General features: G+C 42.2%; 1 pseudogene; it reads right to left on the bottom strand.

Annotated features, from left to right (window-relative positions):
* Positions 1–4,233: 4,233 nt before the first annotated feature.
* LOC112631073 lies at positions 4,234–5,113 on the bottom strand (annotated as a pseudogene).
* Positions 5,114–9,028: the final 3,915 nt, after the last annotated feature.

Below are 9,028 nucleotides of genomic sequence, written 5' to 3'. Positions count from 1 at the left end.
CACAGTAAAACTGGAGAGAAGTTTTTTTTTTGTTTTATTTTGTTTTTTTGAGATTGAGTTTTGCTCTTGTTGCTCAGGCTGGAGTGCAATTGCATGATCTTGGCTCACTGCAACCTCTGCCTCCTGGATTCAAGCAGTGCTCCTGCCTCAGCCTCCCAAGTAGCTGGGATTACAGGCATGTGCTGCTATGCCTGGCTAATTTCGTATTTTTAGTACAGACCTGGTTTCTTCATATTGATCAGGCTGGTCTAGAACTCCCAACCTCAGGTGATCTGCCTGCCTCAGTCTCCCCAAGGGATTTTCATAAAGCAAATATGTTTATGAATATTCTTACTGTAAATAAACCAACTATTATCACAAGATTCATTGTTGTATGTTCCTTAATATCAAACATTACTGTGTTTTTTCCCTTTTCTATTTAGACATAAATGTATATAAAGTTCAAAAAGTGCCCTGATCATCAGAATGAACAGGCAACCTACAGAACGGGAGAAAAATTTTGCAATTTATCTATCTGACAAAGTGCTAATATCTAGAATCTACAAGGAACTAAAATTTACAAGAAAGAAACAAACAACTCCATCAAAAGGTGGGTGAAGGATATGAACAGACACTTCTCAAAAAAAAAAAAAAAGACATTTATGCGACCAACAAACATATGAGAAAAAGCTTATCATCACCGGTCATTAGAGAAATGCAAATCAAAACCATAATACCATCTCACACCAGTTAGAATGGTGATCATTAAAAAGTCAGGAAACAACAGATGCTGGAGAGGATGTGGAAAAATAGGAACACTTTTACACTTGGTGGGAGTGTAAATTAGGTCAACCATTGTGGAAGACAGTATGGTGATTCCTCAAGGATTTAGAACTAGAAATACCATTTGACCCAGCAATCCCATTATTGGGTGTATACTCAAAGGATTAGAAATTATTCTGCTATAAAGACACATGAACACGTATGTTTACTGCAGCACTATTCACAATAGCAAAGACTTGGAATCAACCCAAATGTCCATTAATGATAGACTGGATAAAGAAAATGTGGCATGTATACACCATGGAATACTATGCAGCCATAAAAAATGATGAATTCATGTCCATTGCAGGGACATGGATGAAGCTGGAAACCATCATTCTCAGCAAACTAACACAAGAACAGAAAACCAAACACTGCATGTTCTCACTCATAAGTGGGAGTTGAACAATGAGAACATATGGGCACGGGGAGGGGAACATCACCCACTGGGGTCTGTCAAGGGGTGGGGGACAAGGGGAGGGACAGCATTAGGAGAAATACCTAATGTTGATGATGGGTTGATGGGTGCAGCAAACCACCATGGCAGGTGTATACCTATGTAACAAAGCTGCATGTTCTACATGTGTATTCCAGAACTTAAAGTATAAAAAAGTAATAATAATAAAAAAATAAAGTTGAATATTGGCCTCCACTGTCTTCTGGCTTGCAGGGTTTCTGCAGAGAGATCCACTGTTAGTTTGATGGGCTTCCCTTTGTAGGTAACCTGATGTTTCTCTCTGACTGCCCCTAACATTTTTTTTCTTCATTTTGAGCTTGGAGATTCTGACAATTGTGTGTCTTGGGATCGCTCTTCTCGAGGAGTGTCTTAGTGGTGTTCTCTATATTTCCTGAATTTGAATGTTGGCCTGTCTTGCTAGGCTGGGGAAGTTCTCCTGGATATATCCTAAAGCGTGTTTTCCAACTTGGTTCCATTCTCCCCGTCACTTTCAGGGACCTCAATCAATCGTAGGTTTGGTATTTTCGCAAGAAAAGTCCTCTATTTCTTGGAGGCTTTGTTTGTTCCTTTTCCATCTTTTTTCTCTAATCTTATCTTCCTGCTTCATTTCAGTAAGTTGATCTTTAATCTCTGGTATCCTTCCTTCCACTTGGTTGATTCAGCTATTGATACTTGTGTTTGCTTCACAAAGTTATCGTGCTGTGTTTTTCAGCTCCATCAGGTCATTTATGTTCTTCTCTAAACGGGTTATTCCAGTTAGCAGTTCCTGTAATCTTTTGTCAAGGTTCTTAGCTTCCTTGCATTGGGTTAGAACATGCTCCTTTAGCTCAGAGGAGTTTGTTATACCCACCTCCACTTCTGTCAATTCATCAAACTCATTCTCTTTCCATTTCTGTGCCCTTGCCGGAGTGGAGTTGGTGATCATTTGGAGAAGAGGCCTCTGCTTTTTGGAATTTTCAGTCTTTTTGTACTGGTTTTTCCCTTGTATTAGTGGATTTATCTACCTCTGATCTTTGAGGTTGATGACCTTTGGATGGGGTTTCTGCGTGTGGGTCCTTTTGATTGATGTTATTGCTTTCCACGTTAGTTTTTCTTCTAACAGTCAGGCACCTCTTCTGCAGGTCTGCTGTAGTTTGCTGGAGGTCCACTCCAGACCCTATTTGTCTGGGTACTAGTGGAGGCTGCAGAACAGCAAAGATTGCTGCCTGCTTTTTCCTCTGGAAGCTTCGTCCCAGAGGGGCACCAGCCTGATGCCAGCCAGAGCTCTCCTGTATGAGGTTTCTGTCAACCCCTTTCAGGAGGTCTCTCCCAGCCAGGAGGCACAGGGGTCAGGGACCCACTTGAGGAGGCAGTCTGTCCTTCAGCAGAGCTGGAGTGCTGTCCTAGTAGTACCCTCCTTGTCAGGATCCACTGCTGTCTTCAGAGCTGGCAGGCAGGAGCGTTTAAGACTCCGAAGCTGCACTCACAGCTGCCCCCTTCCCCAGGTGCTCTGTCGCCGTGAGGTGGGAGTTTTATCTATAAGCCCCTGGCTGGGGCTGCTGCTTTTCTTTCAGAGATGTCCTGCCCAGTGAAGAGGAATCTAGAGAGGCAGTCTGGCCACAGCTGCTTTGCTGCACTGTGTTGAGTTCTGCCCATTCTGAACTTCGAGGCCTTTTTAGTACTGTCAGGAGAAAACCGCCTACTCAAGCCCCAGTAATTGTGGACACCCCTCCCCCGACCAAGCTCAAGCATCCTAGGTCGACTTCAGACTGCTGGGCTGGCAGCGAGAATTTCGAGCCAGTGGTTGCTAGCTTGCTGAGCTCTGTGAGAGCGGGACCTGCTGAGTGAGACCACTTGGCTTTCTGGCTTCAACCCCCTTTCCAGGAGAGTAAACGGTTCCGTCTCACTGGGGTTCCAGGTGCCACTGAGGTACAGAAAATCCTCCTGCCTCCTGCACCTAGCTTGGTGTCTGCCCGAACAGCCACCCAGTTTTGTGCTTGAAACCCAGAGCCCTGGTGATGTAGACACACGAGGGAATCTCCTGGTATGCGAATTGCAAAAACCATAGGAAAAGCATATTATCTGGGTTGGATAGCACAGTCCCTCATGACTTCCCTTGGCTGGGAAAGGGAGGGCCCCCCAGCCTGCTCCCTGTACTTCCCCACTGAGGCAATGCCCCACCCTGCTTCTGCTCACCCTCTGTGGGCTGCACCCACTGCCTAACCAGTCCCAATGAGATGAACAGGCTACCTTAGTTGGAAATGCAGAAATCACCTGCCTTCTGTGTTAGTCTTGCTGGGAGCTGCAGACTGGAGCTATTCCTATTCAGCCATTTTGCCAGCAGATCTCGATTAGGGAAGTTTTCTTAAATTAATTTCTCAAATACATTTTCTAGGTTGTTTACTTTTACTCTTTCTTTCTCAGGAATGCCAATTATTCATAGGTTTGGTCACTTTACATAGTACCATATTTCTCAAAGACTTTGCTCATTTTTAATATCAGTTTTTCTTTATTTATGTTAGATTGGGTTAAAAAGACCAGTCTTTGAGCTCTGAAATTCTTTCTTCTGCTTGGTCCAGTCCATTGATAAAGCTTTCAGTTGTATTTTGACATTCCTTAAGTGAGTTTTTCCAATTCCAGATTGATTCTCTTTTAAGATGTTTATCTATTTCCTGGATTGCTTTAGAAGTTTGTTTGTGTTGTTTTTATTTAAGTAATAAACATTTATTGAGAATTTTTAGGTGAGTGGTTATCTCCTCCCATTCTTGAGGGAGGAACCAACACTGTAGGAAATCATTGAGAAATCACACACTGTCACAACACCCCTGGCCAACAAAGGGAGGAGAAAAGTAATTCCATAGAAAAAGGGCTGGTGTTTAGCCTTTCTTTATTCAGGAGGAGTTGGGAGGATAGCTGCAGGTATAAGAAACTTTCACATGATACTGGGGCAGGGTGGGGCTGTGCTGTGTTCCTAACTGGCTTCTCAAAAAGCAGATTCACTTTCTCTTTGGGGGTAAAATTCTTGGTTGCCAGGCTAATTTCTTACCCTTAATGAGAATGCCATTACTTCCCCAGGTGAAAGTCTCATCCTGTAGGTTCGGCACAAGATTGTCATCAGTGAAACAGATATGATTCTGTGATATGATTGTCTTAGAGATGTTCTGGGCTGCCTAATCTTGTTAATTTTGATGTAGCCAGGGTTCTTGCTCAGTGCTTCTCCAAGCATCTTAGCAGCCTCGGCTTCATACTTGGCCTGGGCAATCTTTTGCTGGTGTTCTAGTTTTGCTTTTTCTGCCAAGAACTGGGCCTGCTGGGCCTCCTCCTGGACCACTTGTTTGGCCTCTACAGTAGCTGTGTACTCTCAGCTAAAGCTCATCTCTGTGATGGCTACATCATCCAAGACAAGACTGAATTCCTTGGCCCTCTCTGGCAGCTCCCAGGGATGAATCAACAGGGATACCTGGGTCCACTGGGTAATCAGCTATGAGGCATTGAACTTACCACACTCTTGAGCACTTTTTTGACAATGGATGGCAACACTCATTCTTTATTGTCTAGCCCTAGGTGATTGTGCATGCTAGGAAACTCCTGAATGTTGGGTTGAGACACCACTCACAGGGATATGTTCACCACCTGCAGGTCTTTTGAGCCTGTTAGGGAGGAAATTTTTCAAGGTCTGGCCAGAATGTCATCCTTAATGGGTTACTAAGACCAGGGGATCCTGAAATGAAGGCTTTGGCCAAGATAGTGTCCTGCTGCATGCCACCGATATGATTGAAGAAGATGGTTGTGTTTGCCTTCCATGGTGAACATGGATTTCTGCACACCACAGGCTACAGTGCTAGCCCCTAGCAACAGCGTCAGTGCCATAACCATGTCCTAGGAGTCAGTATGCAGCCATTCCTCTAAGTCCTTCAAGTTCTGGACCATGTCTGATTCTGAGGCTGTTGCACCAAAGGTCAGAAGGGAGTGCCAGCCCATCACTGCCCAACTCCAGTTTAGGGATTGTACCCTTCGCGTGAGGGTTCAGGTCAGTAATTCTGGCAGGAGAATGGTGTATTGATTTTCAGCCTTGCCTTGGATCTCAATGAGCTTCCTTGCAATCCATGCTTTACATTCTTTATCTGTCATTTCCGTGTTTCCATTTTGGCTATGGACCATTGCTGGAGAGCTATTGTAATCATTTGATAGTATCACTACTTTCAGATTTTTCATGGTGCTGAAATTCTTGCTCTGGTTTCTTCTCATCTGGAGATGCGAGCACTTCTAATTTTTGTAATTATTTTCATGCAGGTAGGATTTTTTTCTTTTTTTTTTCTGTCCTTTTATCAGCTGGACACTACCATGAGGGCTGTTTGTCAGTGTTTTCTTCTCTGGGATCTGGGTTATTCTTTAAGATTCTGGTAGATTACCATTTGCTTCTTGAATTAAAGCTCACAGACTTGATCTTTATGTACTATCTTGCTATTTGCAAGTGGCTGAGGCATGCTGAATGCCTCTAATCTACCAATATTGGGAAAAAACAAACAACTACTTCTTGTGTTCTATGGTTTGTTAGAGAAGGATCTCAGTGACCTGTGAGTCAGTATCAATGACTTCCAAGTTAGAAAATTAAACTATTCTTTCCTCCAGTCATCCTTTAAAAAGCATTTTGCCCCTTTAAACTGGCGTCCCGATTTTAGACAACACCCCACAGAAAATTTTTAAAAATTCAGCTCTCATTCATCTTGTAAAGGTAAGAAAGGTGGTGGATGGGGAGGGAAAGAGAAGACAGGGAGAGGGAGAGAGAGGGAGAGGAAGAGAGAGAGAGGGAGAGAAAGGGAGAGAGAGAGAGAGAGAGAGAGAGAGAGACTGACTGACTTGTAAATGATCTTGCTAAACTACATGCCCAGTGTTGCAGAAAAAAACTAGAGCACTTCTTTCCCCAAGAGTCAATGGACAACAGAGGGATTGCTTTAAAAGACTTTGTAATGTGTCTTTTTTTTTTTGAGACAGAGTCTCACTCTGTTGCCCAGGCTGGAGTGCAGTGGCGTAATCTTGGCTCACTGCAAGCTCCTCCTCCTGGGTTGATGCCATTCTCCTGTCTCAGCCTCCTGAGTAGCTAGGATTACAGGCACCTGCCACCATGCCCAGCTAATTTTTTTGTATTTTTAGTAGAGACGAGTTTTCACTATGTTAGCCAGGATGGTCTTGATCTCCTGACCTCACGATCTGCCCGCCTCGGCCTCCCAAACTGCTGGGATTACAGGCGTGATTTGAGTTTGTTTTGATGACTAATTTGTCTTCTAATTCTATTCAACTTCTATGAAAACAGGAGGAAAATAAAAAGAAAATATTTAAACCTGGGTATGTTTTAGTTGGAGTACTTGCAGCTTTCAAAATTCCAGAGTAAAATTGTGACATTTCAGATTTTCACTGCTTAGGGCACAGACAAAATGGAGGAAAGCAAACCAACAAAAAAACCCAGGGGTTGACTTTTATTCTGAGAAGCTGTTAACCCCACATGTTGAATTTTACAGTTGCCAATCTCCCCAGTCTTCCAACCATCAAAAGACCTATTTACAACCATCAAAAGACCTATTTACAACCAAAAGGAATATTTAACATCTTTTATTAATTCGCTTTCTATCTAGGGCTCAGCACACTGCATGCTGGAGGCTCATGTGCTGATTCATGGCGGAACGGAAGAGGCTTTATTTCATACAAAGAAATTGACCAGGCTGAAGGCTGTGTCCTTTACACAGCTAGTATTCTACTCTACTGTGTCCAACTCAATGAACTGCTGGCATTCTAATTATTTGGGCCTGAAGATTTGGCCACTTAGGTTAAATTTCAGACAGGATTTCTTTTAAATGGAGTAGATGGTCAGACATTTGAATATGGCAGCAGAAGACTAGGAAGCAGAGCACCCTAATTTCGGTGGGCAGAGGGGCATGGCTCCATGTAATTGGTCCACTTATAACAAGATGCCAGTGATTAGTTGGTAAGTACTAGAACAATATTCAGAGGAGAATTCTGAAGGCATATCCAAGAAGGTCACTTCAGGATCTGGCTGTAGTATCAATAGGTAACCTTGGTTCAGGGCAAGCAAGCAAAAAGGCTAATGTCCAGTGATAAAGACTAAGTAATCTAGCAGAAAGCTGGAGTTGAGAAGGACACTTGGGTGTCTAGAGTTCTAGATTCTAGATTTCAATGTGGGCACACCTGATGCCAAATCTATGGTTGTGAGATCCATTCCATACTCTATGACCTGCTGGGCTAAAACTGTTGAAACAAAGTACTGTGTAGTTCAGGACTGAGTGAGGAATAAGCTGGACAGATCCTGGTGGGTAGAAAGCCCAAGTAATTCCAGATAGAGTGATTGGGCAGCTACAGGCTGAAGCAGTGTTCTCCCTGACTAAATACTTTAAGATGGTAAAGGAATGTCAACTAAGCTACCCCTAACCCCATGCCATAATTATAAGGTGCTTATGCTGTGTCAGACACATGGATTTTCTGACTTGATCCACCCCTACTCCACAAAACATCCTCAGCCATATGTGCTATTGTTATTAAGATGAGGAAACTGAGACTTAGAGAAGGGAGATGATGGGTCTAGGATGCCACAGCTAGGAAATGACAGAAAATGCTTCAATGTTCAAAGTCGAGCAGTTTGACTCCAGAAAGTATACACCTAACTGCTATGCATACTCCCTCCTATTTACTGGGACAACCTTAGTGAGCACAGAGCAAAAAGTTGCCCATCCCTCTGGTGCTGATGAAGATCCACCCCTCTCACCACCTATTATTTCAAACTAGGCGTTTTCTTTTAAAAGAAAACAGCTTTATTGAAAGATCATTCATATAACATTCAATTCATCCATTTAAAGTGTATGATTCAATAGTTTCTAGGATAGATATGCACAGATATGTGAAAGCATCACCACAGTCAATTTTAGAGCATTTTGATTACTTCAAAAAGAAACTCTCATCTTTTAGCTATATCTCCCAATCCCCATCTAATTCCTCACCCTTAGCCTTAAGCAACAATGAATTCACATTTTATATCTATAAATTGGCTTGTTCTAGACCCTCATATGAATTGAATCATACAATATGTACACATTTGTGACTTTTTTTTAACTTAGTATGTTTTGAGGTCTCATTTAAGTGGTAGCATGTATCAGTACTTTATTGTTTTTGATAACTGAATACTATTTTATTGTAGAAATATATCACATTTTGTTTCTGTTTGGGTTGTTTCCACGTTTTGGCTATCATAAGTAATGCTACGATACATATTTTTGTACAAGTTTTTGTGTGAACATGAACAAAACATTTTGTTTCTCTTAGAAGAGAAATGAAAACACCTAAGAGTAGAAAATGCTTTGTCAGATGGTAACTCTAGGTTTAATTGTCTGATGAATGGCCAGACTGTTTCACAGTGGCTGCACCATTTTACATTCCCACCAGCAATGCATGAGGTTCCAATTTTTCCACATCCTCACCAACACTTATCTGTCGTCTTGATCCTAGCCATCCTAGTGGGTGTGAAGTGATACCTCATGGTGTTGATGTGCATTTCCCTGATGACTAATGGTGTTGAACATATTTTCATTCATGTGCTTAGTAGCCATCTGGAGAAATGGATATTCAGATCATTTAAAAAATTGATCTGAATAAACATTTCTGTCATTTTATTAAGCTTAATATAGTATTGATACAAGTCCCTTAGATATATAATTTGTAAATGTTTTCTTCCATTTGGTGGGTTGCCTTTTTATTTTACTGATGGTGTCCTTTGCAGCACAA

The sequence above is a fragment of the Theropithecus gelada genome, chromosome 9, assembly GCF_003255815.1.
Source record: "Theropithecus gelada isolate Dixy chromosome 9, Tgel_1.0, whole genome shotgun sequence".
Taxonomy (NCBI): domain Eukaryota; kingdom Metazoa; phylum Chordata; class Mammalia; order Primates; family Cercopithecidae; genus Theropithecus; species Theropithecus gelada.
This window is presented reverse-complemented; position numbering and strand designations above follow the sequence as displayed.